General features: G+C 34.9%; 1 long non-coding RNA gene across 1 annotated transcript; it reads left to right on the top strand.

Annotated features, from left to right (window-relative positions):
• Nucleotides 1–1,623: 1,623 nt before the first annotated feature.
• On the top strand, nucleotides 1,624–10,604 carry LOC103029650 (uncharacterized). Its single transcript, XR_453433.4, has 3 exons — nucleotides 1,624–1,782; nucleotides 3,518–3,572; nucleotides 9,808–10,604. It is a non-coding gene; the product is annotated as an uncharacterized LOC103029650 (long non-coding RNA).

The raw sequence follows: 10,604 nt of genomic DNA on the forward strand, positions 1-10,604 counted from the left end.
AGAAAACACCAACACTCCTAAAATTCATTCAGGTCTTGTGGGGAGTCTTCTGGTACCTACAAAAAGTGGTTTGGTGAACCAGGGACAGGGACATGAACACCTAAGGCTCACTGATGCATATGAAAGCCTCAAATCTCACAGCTTACAGAACTCAAAGCAAAATTGTTAAAATTGTCTTGGTGGCTTGTTCGAATCCTGTTCATGTAGCTTGCCATCGGCTGCCAGAGCCCTGAGAGAGCACAATTTGTCTTGCTCTCTCTGGGTGGGTAGATGACGCTCTTTTCCTTCAACACTCCTAAGGTGATGTTGATCAGCACAAGCTGTCTGTGAGCTGATGTATCAGAACCCTCCTAATGAGTGGGTTGGGTAATTGGCCTTGTAAATTGGAGAAAAATGGAATTATGTTTTTTTAAAAAGGGACCTGGTCAGTTTCAGACTGGTGGTGCTAATGTTATGGCAGGTCAGTGTATAGTACCATGCAAAATAGTCTTTGTACACAAGCAGTTGGCGCCATCTACAGGCAGTATTCAGATTTCACCAAACACTACACACTATTGTAGTACAAATACGGTAGGTACCAAAGGTGATTCTTCCATTCCCTCAGTATGAAAGAAATTAATTTATGACCAGCTTATTGTGAGCTTTCCCTGGTAAAAAAAAAAAAATCTACTTAATTGTATTTAAAACATATTGAGAAATGTCTAAGTATGCTGTAAATATACTAACAGATTATGTACTTACTTAAAATATATTTAAATCACATTAATATTATGCTTTCATCAAATGTTTAAAAGTAAACTTTGATCATACTTTCTAAAAAGTGCAATATAGTGTATTTAAAAAAACTTTTGTACATTGTTATCAGTGTGTTAAAAAAAAAACAACTGTTACGCTAGTTTGCTTAAAGTGCAATGTATCATGTAACTTTTTAGAAAGTAAATTAAATTACTTCATTTATAATATTAAAGTAAATTTGTAACAGGCTAAAAATTGTAGTAAAGTATATTAAAATATATTTTTACTGAATGAAGTAACATTTCCAAAACTAAACATGAAAACACTGACAGAAGTGACGTTGAAGAGACATTTAAAAAGGTTACATAATAATGTTCCTGATTCCAGAAAATTGACCCACTGATTGTTTTAAGAACGTTAACAGTAATCAGAAAACGTTCTACTAACCAAAAAACTGTTAGCTGGAATTTTTGTAGACCAGACAAACCATCTATTATATGTGCAAGCACTTTTTTTTGTTTTGTTTCTCTCTTTCTCTCTCTTTCTTAGACCTTTATGTCTGTCTCTGCCTTTCTCCCTCTCTCTGTTTCTTTCTGTCCCAGTTTGTATCATTTTCTTTCTTAATCTGTTTTAATGTTTTTGTCTGTCTGTCTTTCTGTCTCTCAAACTCTTTTTCTGCCTGCCTCCCTTTCTTGCTCAGTCTCTATCCCTTTTCCTCTCTCTCTCTTTCTCTCTCTCTCTCTTTCTCTCTCTCCTTCCACAGGTGACCCTACTCACCTGCCCTAATTAGATGGATTCCAGCCACCAGTCAGAATCCTGGCTGGAGAAATTGGGGGAGGAGCCAACCTTCCTTTTAAATGCACAATCCAAAATGGCTGACAAATAGAGGATTGTTTGTTCCACTGAGTGCTGTATTTTAAAGTTGTTTGGCTTTTGATTATGTTCTGTTAGAATCTTTGCATTGGTGTTTCATGTTTTGTGTTTTAGTTGTAGTTCTTTACTTGTATTGTATGAGATTGTGTTTGTGCCTGCTGAGGTTTTAAGAAGGTAAGAAAAGAGCACACATTCATACCACACCAATTAACCCTCCACTGTTTAGCTCACTAGGCTCTAAATGGGCACCACTCTTGCGATTGGTAATCAGGGAGGTGTAGGGTAGTTGGTATTTTTGTTTCATGTTTGTTTCTAGTTTTTCTCAGAATAGCCATGTTTTTTTTCTATTCAATTTTTTGGCGCTGTGTGATAAAGAGCAAGTTGTACATGTGGCTTTTTTTCTTCAATAAATTTATTTTTACCCTCCTGTTTTTACTGGATTTTATATAAGGCCAAAGGTGCTGCTGTGAATTGAGACTTGTTGGTTTCACATCCCAGATCATGCTGCTTGCCATCAGCAGTCTGAGTCCAAGCTCACAATTGGCTGTGCCCTTACTGCCCTCAGTGTCCTTTTATTAAATGTATTTAAGTTTTTGACCTCATTCTCATCGAAATATTCTGCCATCACCACCAGGTAATTTCCCTCTGTTTTTTCTTTGTATTTGTAGAGTAATATTACACTTTGTTGTCCATTCTGCCAAAAAAAAGCTTCTCCAGTCATTGTTGCACTTTTATTGTTTGCAATGTCCTCTAATGTTGTTTCAGATGGACAACTCCTTCCTTTGTTTGGCACGTGATTGTGGGGTAATGGTGTCCACCATCACAAGTCACTTAAAAACAAAAACAGGTCTGAATATGTACTGTGGATATTTGAGTGTTCTTAACTTTAAAATGTTTAAAATCCCAAAAAAATATTACACACTCAAACTGCTTAGTTATGGTATTCAATTGGAACTCTGCCTCTGTCCTTACTGCCCACCTAGATAGCTAAAGGATATATATTTTTTTTCTTCTCATTAGTGCTTTAAAATTTGATCTGTCTGAGTCAATTTTACATTGATTTAATGTTTTTTTTTTTTTTTTTGTATTAAACTCACTTTAAATGTCTTTATTGTTTTCCATTCTCATAGCTGTATTGTTGTCTTCCAGTGTAGATAGGCATTTGAGTCATTTTTTGTGGACATATAAGCATTGAGTGTTCCCCAACCCTTCAATTCTCCATTAAAGGAACCGTATAAAGTTATTTCTAATTTTGCCCCTCTTTTCTCCTAATTAAGCTAGGCCAATTTTCCCCACTCATATAGCTGCTACTTAGCTGTATATGCCACAACACAAGGAGGGTGAAAGCCCAGCAACTCAGTTCTGATACATCAGCTCACAGATGCCTTGTACGGATTGATATCACCCAAGGAGTGATGAGGGGAAAGAGTGCAATATAACCACCCAGCAGGAACAAAACTGCTGATGGCAAAAGCTATATGACTGCGATTTGAACCAGTGATCACCTGATTATAGTGGCAGGGCTTTAGAACGCATTAAATGAACCTTAATTAAAAACCTTTATCAGCTTTTTAATGTTAACCAGTGTACATATTAGGGAGTGTTAAATGATAAAGTTTGTTTTTTTCAGTCAACATTAAAAGATGCAGGGGATGGCTAATAGGCTGAGTTGAATCAGATGGTGTGTGCTATTAAAAAGAAAATCAGTCCACTGGGTGCTGCTAAAGGGCCTTTTATTTACTACCACGTGCTCTTAGAACTGAAAGATTCTGATACCCTGTGTGCCTATATATGTAATGAATACAAAAGTGTGATGATAGTTAAATTTAAGCTCGATTTTAGTGGTCAAATTTTTCCTTTTTAAGTAATCATATCTGCTTCTTCCTCTTCATGGCCTTGGTGTTGGTAGGTTTGGAGCGTACATGGAAACATCAGATGCAAAGCAGGAATACCCCGGACAGGAGGTCAGTATATCACACCCATTCATTCATAAGTCTTAACAAGTGAAATGATCTAATTTATTTTCTTTGATAAGACAAGACAACAAGACCACCATATACACCATACTCATGCTGACAGGGATTTTGGGAGTACGCATGGCTGTATTATTATTTTTTTTATATATAAACCTTATTTTGAGTCTTTTTTAACTTAAAATAAACTCCAAAAGTCACCTGTCAATTTCACTTGATTCCTTTTTCTATCTTTCTGTTCGTCTCTGTTTGCCTTTCTTTTTCTTTTTTGTCTCAGTTTCTCATTCTCTTTTTTATTGTCTCAATGTTTCTCTGTCTATCTGTGTCACACTTTTACTTTTGTCTGCCTCTCTGTCTGCGTCTCTCTCCTTTAGACTGTCTGTCTCTGCCTCGCTCTCACTCTCTCTCTCTCTGTTTTTTTTGTATCTCAGTTTGTCTCCATCTCTTTCTTAATTTGTCTCAATGATTCTCTCTCTCTATTTTAAGTATTTTTAACTTAAAAAGTCACCTGTCACTTTCACTTGATTCCTTTGCCCAGATTAAAGCCATTTTAAGCTTGACTTACTAGTGCATCTAAAAAAAATAGAATATCACTAAAAAGTTACTTTATTTTTGTAATTCGGTTCAGAATGTAGAACTCATATATTATATAGAGTGATCTATTTTAAGCATTTATTTTTTTTATTATTAAGGATTTATCTCAGCCCATGAAAACCCAAAAATCAGTGTCTCAGAAAATGTAAATATTATATAAAACCATTTGGTACTTTTAGACAGTGTGGGCAATGTGCCAAGTCCTGCTGGAAAATGAAATCTGCATCTTCATGATGGTTTGGAGAGACATGTCATCTGCTGGTGTTGGTCCACTGTGTTTTATTATCAAGTCCGAAGTCAGTGCAGACAACTTTTATGGTGATGTGAATTTCATTTTCCAGCAGGACTTGGCACACTGCCAACATGTACAATTGGATGCATGATCATGATTCGAACCAGCAATCTCCCGATCATAGTAGCATCCATAAGGATTCAAATCCATAAAGGATTCAATGCTATTTATAATGCTCTTCATATCTTACAGACTAAAATTCATCAAAACAAATGTCTAAATCTTTACAAAATTGTGTTTAACTCCTGTGATTCAAGTTCAAACTTCAGCAGACTAAAGTTACTATTCCATATTACTGCCACCAGGGGTCAGGTTCTGTCCTGTTCTGACACGAGATGCTGATTACTATTACAGTTACACATTTAACTCATTTAATCCTTAATTAAATTTTCATCATTTATACATCACTGTTAAATGCTTACTATTAAAAAAACAAACTATTTTTAGTATACTTGTATCAATATCACTACAATATTTAATGAATAAGACATCAATAAATGATATATTAAAAAAATCTAGATAGAACACCAAGATCTAATTCTTTCCTGTACCTTTTAACTAATTGGAACCAAATGTGTTTCATGTTAAATTTTTGTATTGCCACCACCCAGCCTTTTTTTTTTAACATTTTTTAACATTTAAACGGTTTGTTGTTAAAATGTTTCATTGATATGAATGATATTGTTTACAGTTATTAAACTAATAAGGCTTATTCTAAGTACATTTTCATTAGTTACGGTAAAATCCATGTAATTTCTAATGCAGAAAATGACTATTCAAATGTGTTTTGCAAAATATGTTAAGAAATGTTTAGAATATATTAAGAATTCAACTATCTTTTGAAAGGTACTTTTGATATGCATATACATGAATATAAAGGAATTCATGCTAAATTATTTCTCTTTTCTCAATGGGTTATTTGCCTATTGTGCAAAAAAACTTGTATTGCTAAAAAATTGTCAAATTTACAGTAAAAGGGGTTGAATTAACCTAGTATCCCCCACAATATCTGTAAAGACATTCTTAAACTAAAATTATTCCAAAATCTGGTTTGTTCACTAAACTTTTATATAATGCATCTTTATAATATGTAGTTTTGTTTATGTTGTACATTTTACTATGTGTGAGTAAGGGATGGACCACTATAGAAAATGAAATGATTTGATTACTTTTTTGATCATTCAACATACATTATTTACAGCATTTGTTATTGAATGGTGTTTCTTACAAAAATTAGTATAATTTTTTTTTATTATTTTGAGCATTTTTGGTAGTTTTTCTGTTACTTTTACACTCTTTAAATGGATAACAGGACTATTTAAGATTGACATAAATAAAAAAAAGATATATTATACATATTTGCCATATCTTTTTGCCCTAGTATGATCATGAATATAAAGGTGGTTCTGCAGATACTGTAAATCCAAACCCAGAATCATTAAGGACTTTTATTTTGGAGAGGGTAACTCGAGACTGTATAAAAGGGAATCAGTAGTATTAATATTTGATTGATTTCTATACAGTATATTGATTATATGTATATGTTACTCTCTGAAGGGGGGCTACAGAAGTCCCCCGCTATAAAACATGGCGGTGTTGTAGCTCATCTCATCCATGGTTGCTCATGGTTTCCCACCCAGATAAAAAATGTGTCGGTTGAGGGGACGACTGTCTGGGCACCTCCCTGGGGACTGGCCCTGAGTCTGGAGCCTAAAATACACACACACACACACACACACACACACACACACACTATCGTCCCCTCATATCCCTTCATATCCCCATAGCAACACCCCAGGCTTCTGCAGGTCTTTGGCTGGCTCCCGAATTCAGTCTCATAATTATTGCCTTTACACTAATGTCTCTCTCTGTCTGTCTCTCTCTCTTTTTTAGACTATCTTTCTGTCTGTCTGCCTGCCTGTCTCCCTCTCTCTGTTTCTTTCTCTCAGATTGTCTGATTTTCTTTCTTAATCTGTCTCAATGTTTCTCTCTCTCTCTCTGTCTCTCTCTGTCTCACTTTTTGTCTCTTCCTATATAACTGTCTCATTCTGTCTCTCTCTCTTTAAGACTTTTTCTGTCTCTCTCTCTCTGTTTCTTTATTTTTGTCTCAGTGTGTCTCCATCTCTTTCTTAATCTGTCTCAATCTCTTTCTTTCTGTCTCTCTCCTTATATTACTGTCTCAGTCTGTCTTTGTCTCTCTTTTAGACTCTCTTTCTGTCTGTCTGTCTCTGTTTGCCTTTCTCTTTCTTTTTTGTCTCAGTTTCTCATTCTCTTTTTTAATGTCTCAATGTTTCTCTGTCTATCTGTCTCACACTTACTGTTGTCTGTCTCTCTGTCTGTCTCTCTCTGCTTTAGACTGTCTGTCTATCTGTCTGCCTCTCTCTCTCCCTCTCTATTTCTTTTTTGTGTAATTTTGTCTCCATCTCTTTCTTAATTTGTCTCAATATTTCTCTTTCTCTGTCTCTTTCTCGCTCAGTTTTCCTATATTACCGTCTCAGTCTGTCTCTCTATTTTAGTCTATCTTTTTGCCTCTCTCTCTGTCTCAGTATGTCTGACTCTCTCTCTCTCTCTCTCTCTTAGACTATCTTTCTGTCTGTCTACCTCATTCTGTTTCTTTCTGTCTCAACTTGTCTCATTTTTAAAATCTGTCTCAATGTTTCTCTGTCTGTCTGTCTCACTTTTACTTTTGTCTGTCTCTCTCTTTTTTTAGACTATATTTCTGTCTGTCTCTGCCTTTCTCCCTCTCTCTCTCTGTTTCTTTCTATCCCGGTTTGTCTCATTTTCTTTCTTAATCTGTTTTAATGTTTCTCTCTGTCTGTCTTTCTGTCTCTCAAACTCTTTTTCTACCTGTCTCCCTTTTTTGCTCAGTCTCCCTATATTACTGTCTCTTGCACTCTCTCTCTCAGTCTGTCTTTCTATCTGTCTCTTTCTGTCAATCTTTCTTTTTGTTTTAGTTTGTGTCAGTCTCAATAGACAATAGTCTGTTCTACACTCCTTTTGTCTTGTCTGTCTCTTTCAGTCTTTCTTTCTCTTTTTCTCAGTCTCTCTCTCTGCCACACTGTTGTCTCTTATTGTCTTTCAATTTCTCATTCTCTTTTTACTTATCTCTGTCCGTTTAGTGCTCTCTCTTTCTTTCTTTTAATCTGTCTGTCTCACATCCCCCTGTCTTGGTGTCTTTCCTTTACTTTGTCTCTATCTACGGCATTACTGCTTACACACACACACACACACACACACACACAGCATACAATGCATTTATATAAGCAAAGACGGTCTTATAATATGTCCTATTCTGTGGTATAATAGTAAAATGCATTTACACAATTACATAAAGTAATTCAGTTTTTCTTCTGAAATCAAGAGTTGTAAAAACAGTTTATACTGCTTTTATTGGAGTAACTGTCTTTAATGGAATGAAAAGACTTTCTGCTAGATTTTGGAACATTGCTGTGAGGGTCTGATTGGAATCACCACCACACCTCATCCACAGCTCCCCAACTTATCCTAAAAGTACTAAATGGAGCTCCATCATTCCAGAGAGCAAACACTTCTCCTTTTAGTCTCCAACTAAAAAGTACAAACTTATTTTATTTGGCCTCGTTTTAGAGACTTCAATCTTTACTATTCACACAATCAAAAAGCTGACAAAATCTCCTCTCAAATTGTATATTTAATAAGAAAATGTGTGGGTTAATTCCATCAAGTTCAGTGCTGTGTTCTCCATCCTCAACATAGTTAATAGATATTAATAATTGATATAACCAAGTTAAAATGTATCATCAATACATTTGATTAGCAAGTTGCAACTTGTGTAAAAACTAAATCAAACACAGCAGCAGAATTCCTTCACTGAGAGATGGACTCCTGGGGTTCATCCAGTCCTGTGGTCAAGAGTTCATCCCCGGGCTGCTCTCTGACCCCCGCGGCCCTGAGGTCAGCTGACCCGCGGGTTAGGACCCAGTGCTTCCTGCTGAAAGCTTTTCTTTGGCCACACTTCCCCTGATCATTTCACTAATGAGACATGACTAAGCACTTTCTCTCTTCACCGGGAGTCTATAAACAGCAGTCTATAAAGACTCTATAACTATAGACTCCAAACCAGAGCGGCCAGAGCTGTTCAGCTTTACAGCTTTAACTGCTTTAAACCGCAGGAGTGAGGCTGGACACTTTAAAACTCGGCTCACTGGAGTCACTATAATAAAACAATAATTTTAAACATTTAATATCTAACCACCTTCAGACAGCCTGTACCTGTTTTACTTAATCTTATTTATTCTTAACTTTATTCTTTAACTTTCTATTTTAGTTCTTCTTTTAGTTCTTTATTTCCTTTTTATTTTTTTCCTTATTATTATTATTGTTTTATATATGCAGTTTTGTATTATTGTTTTTTTTAAACTTATTTTGATTTTCTTTTATTATTAGAACTATTACTATTATTGCTTGTATCGTTTTTAGTTTATTTATTTATTTGTATTTTTATTTTACTATATGAAAGTTAGTTTTAGCTAATTTTAACACATTTTTGTTGTATTAATCTCATCTTCTTTTGATCTTAATTTTTATCAATTAAACCAAGCTTTATTATAATAATTATTTTTTTTATTCTAATTGTATTTTTACTTTTTTATCTATTTTTATATTTTATTTACTGTTATTATAAAATAATTAAATGTAGCTATTATTTTCTTTGTCATGTCAATCCCTGTTTTTGTAAATGAGGGTTGCCCTCAATGTACTTCTGAGTCCTGTAGACCTTTTAAATAGATACTCTTTACTATAATACTGGGCTGATTTTATAACAATGAGTGCGCTAATCTGAGCAGTGTACATGAAATTAACATGAATTTAGGTAATCAGATAATAGGGAGACTCATAAGTCCTATCCAGATGGGATTATTTTCTCTGGGGGACGTCTGTGAAAAATATTTCACACTTCTACTCAGTGATAAAACTCTTGCATCCGGACTGCAATTGAAAAAACAGGAGGACCAGTGTGTTTTTTGGCTTTCTCGGTCACATGACATCATGTTCAGTAGCTCCTCCATTTACACTCGCACCCAAAGTGTAATTACAGTGTGTGGCAGCAAAACAATTTTAATAATGAATTGAATCCTTCAGTTTCAGCATCACTCCAAAAGTGCTTGGTCGATATCTTACGGTAGCAGTGTTAAATGCTGTTAAACTGCTACCCGGTTCTGTTTACATGCACTGAGAAATAAAAGCATTACAGTTCTACTAGTAGACTCTAATGCTACGTCACTTAATTTCCCAACCAGTCATCTGTTTCCAGCTGTCTTTTAAATAACTCAACTAATACTCTACCTTTGTTCTCTGCAGGAACTTCCGTTTTCATTTTGTCCCTCTTAACTTTTGTGTGATGATTTGATGGCATTCAGCAATAAAAGCATGCAGTTTAGGTGAAGCCAGGATGTTGGCTGATCCCCCACCTTAAATCATCTTCAACTCATCCACAACTCCACAATCGCACGCAATCCAATCCAAAAGTATGGGATGGAACTCAATCAATCCAGAGAACAAAATACACAAGGACTAGACAAGCTGAAGTGATTCATTAGAAGGGGTGACCACAAATCTTTAGACATATAGTGTATATACATATTATATTAACAGAGAGAAAATCTGGTCGTAGGCTATGTTTTCCTTTCAATGGAAACTCTCCAGTGAAAATGCTGTGTAGAACCAGACTAGGCTTAATCCCTGTCTTGGAAAGCTGCTCCTAAGGTATTTAATGTATTTGTGATGTATTTATTTTTAATTTAAGTGGCTATGCGCTTAAGGTTTTCACTAAAAAATGCTGATTGTTTATCTGATTAGATTTAATAGCTCCAGAAATACTTATTTTTTGTTTTTTTGTGTTTTTGACTTTTTGACATGCGAATCTGGCAGTTGTTCTTCACATTGTAGCAAAATCTCACTATGAATCATTTAATAGAAATGCTCCAAAATGACTTGGAATAAATGATTTATATACTGTTGAACAGACCAATAAAAATGTTCCAAAATTATTTGGAATAAAATTGTTTTAAATTGTTCAATGGACCAATAGAAAGGCTCCACAATTACTTGGAATAAAATATTTTAAATCGTTGAAAGGACCAATAGAAATGCTCCAA

Source organism: Astyanax mexicanus, chromosome 4 (genome assembly GCF_023375975.1).
Source record: "Astyanax mexicanus isolate ESR-SI-001 chromosome 4, AstMex3_surface, whole genome shotgun sequence".
Lineage (NCBI taxonomy): Eukaryota > Metazoa > Chordata > Actinopteri > Characiformes > Acestrorhamphidae > Astyanax > Astyanax mexicanus.